The sequence below is a fragment of the Salvelinus alpinus genome, chromosome 23 (assembly GCF_045679555.1).
Source record: "Salvelinus alpinus chromosome 23, SLU_Salpinus.1, whole genome shotgun sequence".
Lineage (NCBI taxonomy): Eukaryota > Metazoa > Chordata > Actinopteri > Salmoniformes > Salmonidae > Salvelinus > Salvelinus alpinus.
In genome coordinates, this window is record NC_092108.1 from 26697047 (window position 1) to 26713168 (window position 16122).

General features: G+C 42.9%; 1 protein-coding gene across 4 annotated transcripts in view; it reads right to left on the reverse strand.

The window, feature by feature from the left end:
- LOC139550680 (laminin subunit alpha-3-like) overlaps nt 1-16122 on the reverse strand; it is a 124203-nt gene that overhangs the window by 100131 nt on the left and 7950 nt on the right. The window lies entirely within an intron of this gene.

Genomic DNA, 16122 nt, shown 5'->3' on the forward strand with positions numbered 1-16122 from the left:
AAAAACAAATGATAGTCTCACTAAGCGCAAACCAGATGGGATGGCGTATCACTACAGAATGCTGTGGTAGCCATGCTGGTTAAGTGTGCCTTGAATTCTAAATAAATCACTGAGAGTGTGACCAGCAAAGCACCCCCACACATCACACCTCCTCCTCCATGCTTCACGGTGGGAACCACACATGCGGAGATCATCATGTCTCACAAAGACACGGCGGTTGGAACCAAAAATCTCCAATTTGGACTCATCAGACCAAAGCACAGATTTCCACCGGTCTAATGTCTGTTGCTCGTGTTTCTTGGCCCAAGCAAGTCTCTTCGTATTATTGGTGTCCTTTAATAGTGGTTTCTTTGCAGCAATTCAAAAATGAAGGCCTGATTCATGCAGTCTCCTCTGAACAGTTGATGTTGATATGTGTCTGTTACTTGAACTCTGTGAAGCATTTTTTGGGGCTGCAATTTCTGAGGCTGGTAACTGTAATGAACTCTGCAGCAAAGGTAACTTTGTGTCTTCCTTTCCTGTGGGGGTCCTCATGCGAGCCAGTTTCATTATAGTGCTTGATGGTTTTTATGACTGACTGACTTTATTGTCTTATAGTAATGATGGACTGTCATTTCTCTTTGCTTATTTGAGCTGTTCTTGCCATAATATGGACTTGGTCTTTTACCAAATAGGGATATCTCTATATACCACCCCTACCATGTCAAAACACAACTGATTGGCTCAAACGCATACTTCCGGCGCCGACAGAGATGGCCGCCTCGCTTCGCGTTCTTAGGAAACTATGCAGTATTTTGTTTTTTTATGTATTATTTCTTACATTGTTACCCTAGAAAATCTAAAGTTTTATTACATACATCCGGGAGGAACTATTGGATATAAGAGCAACGTCAACTTACCAACATTACAACCAGGAATACAACTTTCCCGAGGCGGATCCTCTGTTTGGTCCACCACCCAGGGCAATGGATCGGATCCCAGCCGGCGACCCAAAACAACGGCACCGCAGAAGGGGCAGACTGAGCGGTCTTCTGGTCAGGTTCCATAGACGGGCACATTGCGCACTGCTCCCGAGTATACTACTCGTCAATGTCCAGTCTCTTGACAACAAGGTAGACGAAATCCGAGCATGGGTTGCCTTCCAGAGAGACATCAGAGAATGTAACGCTCTTTGTTTCAAGGAAACATGGCTCACTCGGGATACGTTATCAGAGTCGGTACAGCCACCTGGTTTCTTCACGCATCGTGCCGACAGAAACAAACATCTCTCTAGGTAAGAAGAGGGGCGGGGGTGTATGCCTTATGATTAACGAGACGTGGTGTGATCATAACAACATACAGGAACTCAAGTCCTTTTGTTCACCTGACCTAGAATTCCTTACAATCAAATGCCGTCCGCATTATCTACCAAGAGAATTCTCTTCGATTATAATCACAGTCGTGTATATCCCCCCGCAAGCAGACACCTCGACGGCCCTGAAAGAAATTAATTGGACTCTATGTAAACTGGAAACCACATATCCTGAGGCTGCATTTATTGTAGCTGGGGATTTTAACAAGGCTAATCTGAAAACAAGGCTCCCTAAATTTTATCAGCATATCGAATGCACGACCCGGTCAGGTAAACCCTGGATCATTGTTACTCTAACTTCCGCGACGCATACAAAGCCCTCCCCTGCCCTCCTTTCGGAAAATCTGACCACGACTCCATTTTGTTGCTCCCAGCCTATAGACAGAAACTAAAACAGGAAACGCCCATGCTCAGGTCTGTTCAACGCTGGTCCAACCAATCGGATTCCACGCTTCAAGATTGCTTCGATCACGTGGACTGGGATATGTTCCGAGAAGCATCGGACAATAACATTGATGAATACGCTGATTCGGGTGAGCGAGTTTATTAGCAAGTGCATCAGTGATGTTGTACCCACAGCGACTATCAAAACCTTCCCCAACCAGAAATCGTGGATTGATGGCAGCATTTGCGCAAAACTGAAAGCGCGAATCCCTGCTTTTAATCAGGGCAAGGCGACCGGAAACATGACCGAATACAAACAGTGTAGCTATTCATTGCGCAAGGCAGTCAAACAAGCTAAGCATCAGTATAGAGACAAAGTAGAGTCGCAATTCAACGGCTCAGACACGAGAGGTATGTGGCAGGGTCTACAGTCAATCACGGACTACAAAAAGAAAACCAGCCCCGTCGCGGACCACAATGTCTTGCTCCCAGACAAACTAAACAACGTATTTTCTCGCTTTGAGGACAATACAGTGCCACCGACACGGCCCGCTACCAAAACCTGCATGCTCTCCTTCACTGCAGCCAACGTGAGTAAAACATTTAAAAGTGTTAACCCTCGCAGGGCTGCCGGCCCAGGCGGCATCCCTAGCCGCGTCCTCAGAGCATGCGCAGACCAGCTGGCTGGTGTGTTTACAGACATATTCAATCAATCCCTATCCCAGTCTGCTGTTCCCACATGCTTCAAGAGGGCCACCATTGTTCCTGTTCCCAAGAAAGCTAAGGTAACTGAGCTAAATGACTATCGCCCTGTAGCACTCACTTCCGTCATCATGAACTGCTTTGAGAGACTAGTCAAGGACCATATCACCTCCACCCTACCTGACACCCTAGACCCACTCCAATTTGCTTACCGCCCCAATAGGTCCACAGACGATGCAATCGCAATCACACTGAACACTGCCCTAACCCATCTGGACAAGAGCAATACCTATGTAAGAATGCTGGTCATCGACTACAGCTCAGCATTTAACACCATAGTACCCTCCAAACTCGTCATTAAGCTCAAGACCCTGGGTCTCGACCCCGCCCTGTGCAACTGGGTCCTGGACTTCCTGACGGGCTTTCTCAGCCCTCTCCTGTACTCCCTGTTCACCTGTGTGGCCATGCACGCCTCCAACTAAATCATCAAGTTTGCAGGCGACACTACAGTGGTAGAATTGATTACCAACAACGTTGAGACGGCCTACAGGGAGGAGGTGAGGGCCCTCGGAGTGTGGTGTCAGGAGAATTACCTCACACTCAATGTCAACAAAACAAAGGAGATGATCGTGGACAGGAAACAGCAGAGGGAGCAGCCCCCTATCCACATCGACGGGACAGTAGTGGAGAGGGTGGAAAGTTTTAAGTTCCTCGGCGTACACATCACGGACAAACTGAAATGGTCCATCCACACAGACAGGGTGGTGAAGAAGGCGCAGCAGCGCCTCTTCAACCTCAGGAGGCTGAAGAAATGTGGCTTGTCACCAAAAACACTCACAAACTTCTACAGATGCACATTCGAGAGGATCCTGTCGGGCTGTATCACCGCCTGGTACGGCAACTGCTCCGCCCACAACCGTAAGGCTCTCCAGAGGTCTGCACAACGCATCACTGGGTGCAAACTACCTGCCCCCCAGGACACCTACACCACCCGATGTCACAGGAAGGCCAAAAAGATCATCAAGGACAACAACCACCCGTGCCACTGCCTGTTCACCCCGCTATCATCCAGAAGGCAAGGTCAGTACAGGTGCATCAAAGCAGGGACCGAGAGACTGAAAAACAGCTTCTATCTCAAGGCCATCAGACTGTTAAACAGCCACCACTAACATTGAGTGGCTGCTGCCAACATACTGACTCAAATCTCTAGCCACTTTAATAATAAAAAATGGGATGTAATAAATGTATCACTAGCCACTTTAAACAATCCACTTTATATAATGTTTACATACCCTACATTACTCATCTCATATGTATATACTGTAATCTATACCATCTACTGCATCTTGCCTATGCCGTTCGGCCATCGCTCATCCATATATTTTTATGTACATATTCTTATTCATTCCTTTACACTTGTGTGTATAAGGTAGTTGTTGTGAAATTGTTAGATTACTTGTTAGATATTACTGCAAGGTCGGAACTAGAAGCACAAGCATTTCGCTACACTCGCATTAACATCTGCTAACCATGTATATGTGACAAATAGAATTTGATTTGAATTCCACAAATGAACTTTTAACAATGTTTTATCTACAAGATATTTGTATAGACTACACCTGATATGAAATAGAATTTCACTGAATTCAATTCTATTTCCTTTAATTCAAATTCAAATTGAAATTCTGTATCCTGTTTACTACCTCAATTCAAATTCAAGAATTGGAATTTGAGGCATTCTCAATTCAATTATCAATTGAGCCAAACCCTGATTGGCATGAAAACCATGATGACTCAACCTCACAACAAACCAACCCATCAGAAAGACAGAACATGAGTTAGTTCTAGCAGCTGAGGCTTCTGTCAGGTTTTGGCCAAGACTGTTCAGGTTTTTGGTCACTAGATGTCCCCATTGCACCTTTTTTGTACCTTTTGTTTTTCTTGCTCCAATTATTGTTTGCACCTGTAGGTCATTCCCTTGTTAGTATTTAATCCCTGTGTGTTCCTTAGTTCCTTGCTCTGTGTTTGTAAGTTAGCACCCAGCCCCAGCCCAAGCCTTGTTTTATTCAGTGTTTTCTCTTGTTGGATTTTCCAGCGGTTCTCTGGTTTAGTTTTGTGTATTATTTGAGTAGTCTTTTGAGGTTTGTTTTTCCCTGCTGTTTTTTACCACTTTGTGGAGTTTCTTTAGTATTTTGGAGGATTTCCATTTTTGTGCCTTTTGGCTTGATTTTTGGACATTGTGGTTTTAGTTTCTTTGCCTGGAGATTTTGTTCTTTATTAAACCATTATCGCTAGTACTGCTGTGTCTGCCTCATCTTCTGGGTTCTGACGATTATTAGTGACTGTTTCTCGCACCGGGTCCTGACAGCTTCTGCCTCAAACACACATACAGTACACAGTATGTGCCCCTACCTGTGCTACCTGTGTGGGATCGAATCCCGGCCACACTGGCCTTCTTAAAACAAGTATTTTCCCTCTGTCTCTCTCTCCCCTATTAATAAAACAATAAAACACGACAGGACAGAGTGTATAATCCATAGAGAAAGAAATAATGACTGAGAAAAGGCTTAGAGACAACCTGTTAGAAGAATACAACTGTCTCCTGGCAGACAGAGAGAGAGCGAGAGAACAAGAGAGAGAGAATGGCCTGGCCTGGCAGTGCTCTGTTCTTTTCTGTCTCAGGGCTCTGTTTCCATCCCCCCGTCCTGCCAGTCTAAATATTCATACTTGACTTATATCCAGCACTTTCTGTTTGGAACAGCCTGAAATATTTTGGTGACATGATAACAGTCCCGGTCCAGACTCCTGGTATGTGCTGCAAAGACATGAAGCAGAATTGAATAGACAAGCCCTGTGAACAATAAAACTCAACATGAACTGGGATATTGGTCTTATTCATCATAACACTTGAAGTGATCTCCACCCTAAATCTAAATGCCTGGGCCACAGGAACAGGAGTGTTAGTCATATCTATGGAGGACGGTGGGTGTGGAGGGTCAAAAAGGTTGAGTTGTCACATCTCACTCCTTCAGCTTTTAGCCCCAGTCCAAATTCCTGCCGGTGACCCCCATAAACAAGCCATATACACAGGGCGTTAAGTGTCCAGATCTCTCATCTAAACTCCAGTTATCACCCCAGAGAATAGAGCAGGCAGAGGCCTCAGCAACCTCCCACCATTACACCGTTCTCACCATCATGCCCCAGTGTTGTCACCTTCCTCTCACTGCCTGTTTACTGAGTGTTCGCACCATCATGCCTAGGCTTGGGCGGTATACCGTAAATACCGTATACTAGGGTATTTGGAAAAAGACACAGGATGGTTTTTCAACAACGTCAATACCAACAAAACTATTTATTTGAAGTTTTTCAATAAATTTGAATATTTGTAGCTACTTTTTAAGTTAATACCGGCAGTCAACTTGGGCAATACATTAGGAGATGAAGCAGATTGCGTTCTTCATTTCACCTGTCACATTATTTTACAATATGAAGCTTATCGTAGTTCCCCAGAACAGTTGAGCCAGTCATGTGTTTGTTTGTAAATAGCAGACGTCGGGAGCTGGTGAGTCCATAGCAGTCTACATCTATCAGAGTCTCTGTTGTGTGGTGCACATGAAGTGATGACGTTACACTTGTATTCTCTCATTCACTTTCACTTGTTATGTCCCCACTCACCGAAAATGACATTCGGTAGCTACTAGCTATGCTTTTATAACTTTGAGCTGGATTTGCCTGTCTTTACAATTAGTTTATGTTAGTTTTCGCTTGTTAGCATTTAGCTAACAGCATCTATGTGATTATTAGTTTGTGTAACAGAGGCCCAATGGGCTTTTCTTGCATTTTTAGCGCCCCCTCGTGAGCTATGCCGTTAATACCGTAAATCCCGAGGAGGGTATGAAGGAGGGAATGACGATGTGAAAATCTGGATACCGGCCAAGCCTAATCACACCCTGGTGTTCTCACTTTCCTCTCACTGCATGTTTACTGAGGGGTCTCACCTTCTCACCAAAAAAATACAGTTCTGATAAATGTAACACAGCCGCATAATGGAGTGAGATACTCAATGTTTTATTGAGAGAAAAAATAAAATGAAATATTGACTGAATTATAGCACATTAGCAATTGTATAATGACGGACAACTGCCGTGTTGTTGGCTCCATGCAGAATTCCTGCACCGACTTCACACATGCCTGTGCTTCAGGTAACGGAGCCTGGCAGTCAGGGTTTTACTCCCACTGAACAAATAGTCTACACTATTAGAAACTAATACAGTATTAGAGCCTATGGAAAATAGGCTGATAGCGTGACTTTATGACTTAATGCCATGCCTGCCTTGTGGATCTGTCCAATCATACTGTGATCTAACCATGTCGATCAAATTAACTCAATGAACTGGGTTGATATAGTCTTTCATTCATTTAATACTGAGTACTCTGTGAGATTGTTACAGTAAGACACCACCTACTATGATGTCTGCTGCCAATAGGTCTATTACTGGGCTTAAAGAAGTTCATTTAAATGAACTAATAGAGTTGAAATCCTACTGTCTATGGTCTCTAGATAACATTGTTTGTTATTACATGTGCTTATTATTCTGAAAATGTAGGACAGACAGGTGTTCAGTTGCAGTCCAGAAACAAATAATCTCCAAGCTTTAGGCAGGAAGGAGCCAGTCAGCCAGGAGGGTTCAGGGGGGCTACTGTAAAAAGCAAAAGCCTAACAGATACAGTAGAATCTATCTGACAGAGATCTCTTTGTGTCTGATGTTAGGGCAGAGGAATGCACCACGGCAGAGCTAGGAGCCATCACCTTCTGTTGGAGCGGATCAGGCCCTGCCTGCCAGACAGACAGACAGACAGTTGCAGCGCAATGGGGCTGGGGTGTTTTTAGTCTGGATTGAAACAATGCAATCTACAACTGTTTGTCTGAAGTGGAACAGGTGGTGATAGTGGCGAGGGGGGTGGGTCGTGGGTGTATTTCCCTCTGTCTCCATGGTGGGCATACATTCCACCTCTTTCCAGGGACTCAGTGATCCTTTTTAAAGCTATATACTCAAAATAGTCTCTCCAAACATGTGGGCTTGGCCCAAAGATAGTCACAAGAGGTAATTTTATGCACTATGAAAATGTGATGAATGCAAGTTTATACAAGCAAGGAACCTATTGTAAAAAGGTACAGCTGCTGCTCTGCAATTGACTGAGAATGTTTCCTGTATGTTTGTTCAGTAGGTATGATTGTGTTGGTGGCTTACCCATTATAATGGCTTGTTCAGAGTTCTCGTTTAGTAAACGGAATACTTAAACACCTGATTACAACATATTGTGTTTGAAACCAGCACCACTATAAAACTATAACAACCGATCTAAATTAGAACAAACAGGACGCATCAGTGATCGTGCCATATATCAAAAAGACATATAGGAAAAATCTTTGTCCACACCTGCGTCAATGACTGTATCAGTAGGCCTACAACCTCTGATAAGCTTTTCTATGTAGCACTATGTATATCGCCTCCACAAGCCTTGAACATGTGAGTTAAGATAAACCCATTCTGCTTTTCCACAACGGAGCTCCAGGTTTAGGAGGTAGTGGCATTCCTGTCCAACAATGTGATCCAGACATGAAGCCGGGGTGAGGTTGCTAACCAGACTGTGTGGCTGCCTGCCTGCAAGGCCGAGCCCAGGGAGCGGGGCTGTAAATATGTGCAACAGACACCCGACTGCAGCTGGCATGGCGCCCACCACAGAGCGGAGCAGAGCAGAGCCCACCAGCTAAACACACCTACTTACATCACCTCCATCATCACCACAGCAACAGCTAGGGAGCCAAACATGTGTCCCAAGTGTTAGACTATGCCAGCTATACAGTAAACACTGACAAAGGTATAGGAATGATATTGGAAGCCTATTTAGACAATGGTACAGTATCATCAATATTACCACCACCAACATAAGGAAAGGATATTACATTTAAGATTTTGTTAAGAACCAAATAATGATGACACTGTATTTGAACAAAATTGGTAACATGCAGTAAGTGGTAACACAAGTTATTCCATTCCAAATATGTTTTTGATTATTTTGATTCTTGCTTTTTATGATCTACGTTCTGATTCCATTCCATGTATGATAGAGTACTTGTGCCTAAAAGTATTCTGTGGTTTGATAAGCACCTGGTTCTTTCCAGGGCCTAATTGTGAAGTTATGCTGCTGATATATGCATGTTGAATCAGTACCAAGGCTGTCAGGGGAAAAAGACTGTAGGAGCGGTCAGTGAGGGAACAAAACCCTGTTCAACTCAGTCCTGTACGCTCACCTTAGCAACACAACAAACACATATACAGTTAATACTGCAGGCTGCTGTTGCAACAACATCACAATACACATACCTATATATCTGCTATAACACAATCCTCTGAACAATCAACGTTATCACTGTCTATGTATCATTTTGATAGTTAGCATTAGCTGTTTGCTACTGCATCGCATTAGAAGGCATTTGCACCATGAATACTCAAACACAGAACCAGACACACAGGGAATCATATTTTACTCCATCATATGCAGCTATCATGGAAGGTGGGTAGGTATTCAGGGTGGGGTGGGGATGGAGAATTTCGTATGAAGCTCGTATGTGTGTGTGTGTGTGTGTGTGTGTGTGTGTGTGTGTGTGTGTGTGTGTGTGTGTGTGTGTGTGTGTGTGTGTGTGTGTGTGTGTGTGTGTGTGTGTGTGTGTGTGTGTGTGTGTGTGTGTGTGTGTGTGTGTGTGTGTGTGAAGACGGGGGAGGCAAACAGGAGGGTCTTTTCCACACAGTCTGCCCAATTCACTGCACCTCCTCAAACCATTTACCCACTGTAAAGAAAAGGCCAGATCACTTTCAGAGAAGCCTTGAAAAGAACCAACCCTTTGTGTAAACAGCACAGAAAGGATGTCACACAATACAGCCTACATCGATTCCAGGACAAATGTGGGTATAAAACAATCAGACAAAACTTCAGTGGGAGGCAGCAGGGCCTGGAAAGATAGAGAGTGGATTAAGTTCAACAGGAAGTCTTCATAACTTACAATAAATTAACCACTACCAGCAAGCTTCAGAAATGCGGTCATCCTAAACTAGCACAGCTCCTGATATAGTACTTTTTTATCTTACCATCAAGTCACTCAGCCATCCAGCAATAAGTACCACACACTCATTACCAAACCCTACAGAGTAGGGAACAAGTACCTGACACCCAGCATTAAAACCCACCTATCAGAACAAACTCTCACTTATCAGAGACACTCTCCAATCAGATACCTACGCTCACCATTCAGAACCATGAGTACCTCACACCTAGCCAATCGCAGCCCACCTCACATCAGTGTTGTACATGATATGACAAATACCAAATCTCACACAAACAAATCCTAACCCCCTGAAATAGCAACCAATCAGGGTTCAATCAGAGCTTCACACAAACCAATTAGTGTCCATTCAATGGGATAGCGCCCACCAATCAGAGGCCTTTCAGTAACGTGGTATGACAGACAGCAGTAAGCCCAGGCATCTCTGTCTCACATGGTCCAGGGCACTCAGGCAGATAAGCACATGTGGTCAGGGCTCCTAAAATACATTCCCCAGAAAAAACAGACTGCATACTGTGGGGCCGATCCATCCATGGTGCCAATGTTCACTAGGACAAAGAGTCGCCACAACAGCCTGTAAATAGTTTTAACAAGGGAGGACAAGTCTCGCTGTACAGGTAAACAGGCTGTTTTGTGGAGAGGATTTCATTGTGTTCGTTTGGGGAGGACATATGTGGTTTTGAAGAGTTCTAATTTATATTGTAATTAAGAAAATGTGCCTCTGTTAAGTCAATAAAAAAATTAACAAGATTAGTTGAATTAGATTTATTGGGTAAAATCTACTGCATCATGAAACTCACAGCAGAAGGCTCTAATCAATGTGTTGACTGTCTTTCTGGGTGAGCTGCTCCAATGCCCTGAAGACAAACTGGCTAAGGCAATAAATACCCTCCACCAGATCCAGTTACTGTAGAGTACACAAATCAAGAAGCACCCCTACACCCAGGATCTGCCCATAGTAGGAGGGAGTTGAAAGTCATCTCCTGATTTATGGCAGGCTTTGTCACGGGTCACAGGTCAAAAGCCCACAAGATAACACAGGCAGGCGGCTACTTAAGTGTGAGAGCTGCTCGCCTCAGTCAACATAATCCAGCGGTGTGGTTGGGTTGATTTGCACAAGGAGCTACACCCAAGGGAGTTGTACTCTTTCACACTGATTGACTGACTACAAGATTTATAGCAAGTAAATACAAAGACATACTGTGTTTTGTCTAATACAAAGTTCCAGGCCAATTCTGACTCTTTCCTTTTCTAAAAACTTCAAACGTATGATCATGTTAATCCACAAAGGAAATGGGTTCACCTTTCTGTGCTATTATTATATCATTCAACATTCCACAAAAGCTTAGCTGGAATCAGCCCTTGACGGATTGGTGCTGCTTCAAACGTGCCACTGCTTTACAGAACCATCAGAAATGGCCACGTCAAAAACCACCCGGCTTCCCTTTGAACTTGGTTGGTTTGACATAAACAATGACAGTGCCATTATCTAATTTATCCGCTTGGAGAGATGGAGATAAGACTGGCAAAGGGAGGGAAGGAGGGAGCAAGCACCTGTGTTAGTCTTAGAAGAGACCACAAAGACCATTCATTCAACTGGATCCAGCCCTTACAAATATCAGTGACTGCATCATCTGTTCCGTGCCTTAACTGAATCTACAAAGGCTTTGAACTGCTTCTCTCAGGCAACATACATCTGATCAATTCTATCCAAGCATTAAATAAACCTGAGCAGGAGTAGGCATAGATAGTTAAGGGCGAAAGGGAGTGACCAAGGATCCGGCAAGTTAGTCTGAAATAAACTTGACATTCTTTATCTTTCTGTTTCTTGGAGGTACATTTACTTATTTTGACAAATGCTTTGTTATGACTGTAAAATCATCAAAGTGTTATAGGAACCAACACTATTTGACAGACATCTGTGCTGAAAGCACATGGAAGTGTGGTTGACTGAATTCTTTCAGAGGCATTGACAACACCTTTCTTATCTACATACACCTCTGATGTGAACACATGGCCTACACAAGAATGCATACCCAGAGTTAATAACCACAAAATAACATTGTACAACTTTACCAAACTGAATTATTCTATGGGATACACTATTTAACAATTATCATGGAAGAATACTGCTTTAACTTTGTTTTTCAGTTTTCAGCTGTTTCTCTATTAGGTAGGATGATTTTGTGAGGAACATAATATCTATGCAGTTTAACTAATTAGCATAGATTGGCACTCAATCTAGTTTTTTTTGTTTGCCTCGCATTGAATTGATAAGTCTCAGGTCAATGCTGCCAAATCAGTCTGCTCTAATTTGTGAAACAATAACCTTGGAAGGCAACACTCCAATGAAACCAACTGTTTTAAAGCTGCAAGCTTTTTAATGAAAGCAGATTGAATCTCAGCACACACAGCCTCATAAATACATTCTTGGCATTGACAAAAGACTTAGTGGAAGCTAAAAACAAATGGATGACATAAGGGGGGAGGTGCCAGGTGAGCTTGGTCTGGAGCCTCACTGGATCACAGTTGAGTTACTCCTCATGGACAAACAAAAAAAGATTTAATCCATGGAATGGTCCTTTGGAAGGTTGTTGACATATCTTAAAGAATAATTGAGAAATAATTAAAGTTGGCATATTTATGACAGGCCTCCTTTAAGACTCCATAATGTTTAATCTGTAGGTGCTACAAAGAAAACATTGTTGAACATAATATTCTCTATGGGCATATCAAAGTTTCAAAGTGGGATCTTAGCTACTTTTAGAGTTATGATCAAATTTGTAAGCATTTCCAACTAAATGAATGTGAAAATGGATGTGCAATGATACTTGCAATGATACAAGTAAAAGGAGGCTGTTATTGGTTACATTGCCTACTTTCTCTGTATAAAATGGGCCATAACTTTTAAGCTAGCAGAGATCCCACTCTGAAACTTTGATATGTCTGTGGAGTGTATTATATTCAACAATTAATTGCCAAATTTTCCAAATCAAAAATGGTTTATTTTCAATATGCATGTATATATTTTTCAATATTCAGAAATAAATATAAGTAAATTGTTATTGAAATCATAATGCAACTTATATTACAGAGCAAGCATAACACTTCATTCATTTTTAAAAAGCTTTTTAGCACCTACAGATTAAACACTAGTTTAAAAGGAACTTTTACAAATGTCAAATATATGTCAACAATCGTTTCACCAAAGGACCATTTTATGGGTTAAATCTCGTGAAAATACCAAAAAGCATGTTTGTTTTGTTTTGTCCAGGCTTCGTGAGGAATCAGTCAGTTGCTGTTTGGGCGGTACAAATGGGGAGGGGGAGCCGTGTGGTTGGTAGTTTCTGAGAATACTTCATCCCCATGCCCTTTATAGCACGCCTTAATGCAGTAATGCCACTTTCCCCGCTCCCAAATAAACTGAGCATTACCACATCTTAAACGCAGACGTCCCTCGCGCCCTGCATGCGTCCACGCTTTTTCAAGCCATGCGGGCACTATATTTAGCCTCTCTCAAACCCCGCTGCTCCGCACAACTCAGCTCAGCCCAGCTAAAAACAGATATGGAAGAATTCGCCACTGCTACCCATTCTCTTCCCACAGTGCTCCTGGGGAACATGGATGAAGTGTGGTACTCACTTTTAGGAAGATTTACTTTATAGGGGTCTCCATTTGGTTCCCACCCCTTCACCGCAGACAAAACCTGTTTCCAAATCACAACAGGTCCAGCCCTGAACCCACTCCACCCACCCAACCCGGACCTACTCCCCCAGATCAGACTTTAAAATCCCTCTGATCCCTAATCCCTGGACACAATTCCTCCCTTTTCCCCCTCACCGTGGACAATTGAGCGTAAGGTGCAATTTCATGGACTATGAGCCAAACTCCTGCTGCAGCCACAGGTCCTAATGGTTACCTATCCTCCAGCCACAGGGGCATGATCTGAGTCTGATTCCTGGCACGCAGCCAGATGTGGGACATCACTCACATGACTACAGCTGCCCGTCTTTCTCAGACAGGCTTACTTACACTTGTAACTTAAAGCATAAGCAGACTGACAGAAGAAAACCCACCATTGACTGTATGCGGAGAGTCAATCGCAATCCCAAATGCATTCACACATACACACAGCCAATGTTCCCTCTAAACTGCGCGCATGCGTGGGTGCGCAGTAGCCCGAGACGGCCTCACAGCTTCCCCAGGACTGCCACACAGAAGAAATAACAGCCCACGGAGAGAAGCACAAGATTGAACTTCACTCAACTTTCTAGAGCAGTGGTCACCATCCGGCCAATAGTGATCGACTGATCGTTCTCCAAGGCATTCCTAGTCGATCGCCAAACATTTCTGCAAAAAAACAAATGATAAAGCCTTGTTACAAATTTTTTTTTGTCTCAGGCTGTTGGCAGTAGGTGCACTTGATTCAGCTGACCTGCGTGAACTGTAGGTGAACTGTTGCCATTTTGAACCATTTCATGTGTCTGAAGGTACAAACTCTGCCTTCCCGGCAGGCCCGGAGAGAAAATCAAATCCACTATAGGCCTACCACTGGCCAATTGGATGGCTCAGATTAACGTGTCTGCAGTAATGTAGCAGGCATAAAAGAGAGCTACAGCAAAGTTGATACTGTGAGATTTCAAAATGTTTAAAACCATGACTAGAGAGAGAATGTCAACGAATACAGCAAAGAGCTGCTGTTTTTATGAGTGAGTTCATGTTTAAATTCCTACTCAGCACTGTCAACACTTTGTATTCAACACGTTTACAATCCATAAAATGCGCGATCTTCCTATTTCCACTCAGCGCTACAACAAGCACTGCAGCAGTAATGAATGAGTAGGAAAATGTATTGATGTGCTTGCGTTGTTGTATAATCAGCGGCTTGGGTATTTTTTAATATCAAGGAATATCTCACTTTCTTTGTTCAAAGGAGTAACATGAATTTGTGAATGAGGCAGAAATAATGCAGTGAGACTCAAGTTCCGCCATCAGCTGGAAGATGGTGTCCTTTTTTGTTCAGTGTCAGTGTCAGCGTACCCTCAGTCTGCTGCGCTCTCCCTCCGCTGAGACTGACCACCAGATGCAGGCATCATCAGCCCACTAAAATATTAATTATTTAAATGTATGCTCACTCAGTTGTGCCTCACAAGTAATAACGGATATATTACTGGTGTGATCATATAGCCTACCTCGTTAAAAAAAATATAGAATTTTTTAAAATGGTCCGAACAACAACGCATTGGCAGGGCATCTTCCGGCAAAGCCAATATGCGGTGATAATGTATTGGGCCTATTAGCTTACTGCACAAACCTCATTGCTAGTACTGTTTTTATTTGGTTAATGTTGCATAAGCTTACGTTTTTTAAGTCATGGTAAAAAAAAGGTAGATCTCGGGTTGCATTTTGACTCAGAAAGTGATCATGACTCAGAAAAGTTTGGTGACCACTGTTCTTGAGTTTTCCCTGAGTTTTCCCTGTTAACACTATCAACTATTTTCCTTTATTGTGGCAATTGTGATCGAATAAATGCAATATTAGCTTTCAATCCAACATACCAAAACAAAACAAACGATGCAAGATATTTTGTTGTAGGCATAATGGATCGGAGTAGGATTCAATTGCATTGACATGCACAACTCAGCCCGTACTCTACATAGATGGTGCGGCATAACCAATCAAAGCTGCAGTAGGCCTATTTGCAAATAGATCATTGCCATATATGGATCTGTGCCATTTACATTGAACTGGACTGTGTATACAACATGAGCTGTCATGAGTAGATGCGCTTGTTTTGAGTTTAAAGCTAGAGCTGCATGTTGCCACATGTGCACATTTTGTTCATATCCTTTGCTAGTTAGTGAGTTATTAGCCCAGTTATAGATCATTTGTAGTCAGCAATAGGGGAGTGTTTGCTTCCTACAAGAGAATAAAACGTGTACATTGCTAGACATCTTTGAAAAGCAAGTCAGGTGAAAAGCTTTTTTTCTTCTTAAATAGGCAGTGCTGTATTTAGAGACTTGCTTGAATAAGATAAGTAGCCAATAGGCAGAGGGTAGCATAATTTGTCAGATTCTCTGTAAGAATGGTATGAGAATAATAATGCATTTTATTTTGTAATGTGGTTTCTTTCATCAAAACAACACAACAACATTTTCAGTCACCTCCTTGTCTGAAGGTCAAGTGGATAGCCAGGTTAATGTCAAGCCCTGCATACTTTTTGTTTTAAGTCTCATGGAATGTAGGCCTACATTGAACACCACATATTGTCTGCTATTGTAGGCTGAATGATAGAACATTTATTTCCAAGTTAAAATGTCATGGGATGCATTTTCTCTATTGGTCTTGATGGTAGGCTACTCTGGTAGGCCTTCATTATGATTAAATAACCACCAGTGGAGGCTGGTGGGAGGAGCTATAGGAGGACAGGCTCATTGTAATGGCTAGAATGGAATAAATGGAATGGAGTCAAACATGTGGTTTGATACCATTCCATTTATTCCATTCCAGCCATTACAATGAGCCTGTCCTCCTATAGCTCCTCCCACCAGCCTCCACT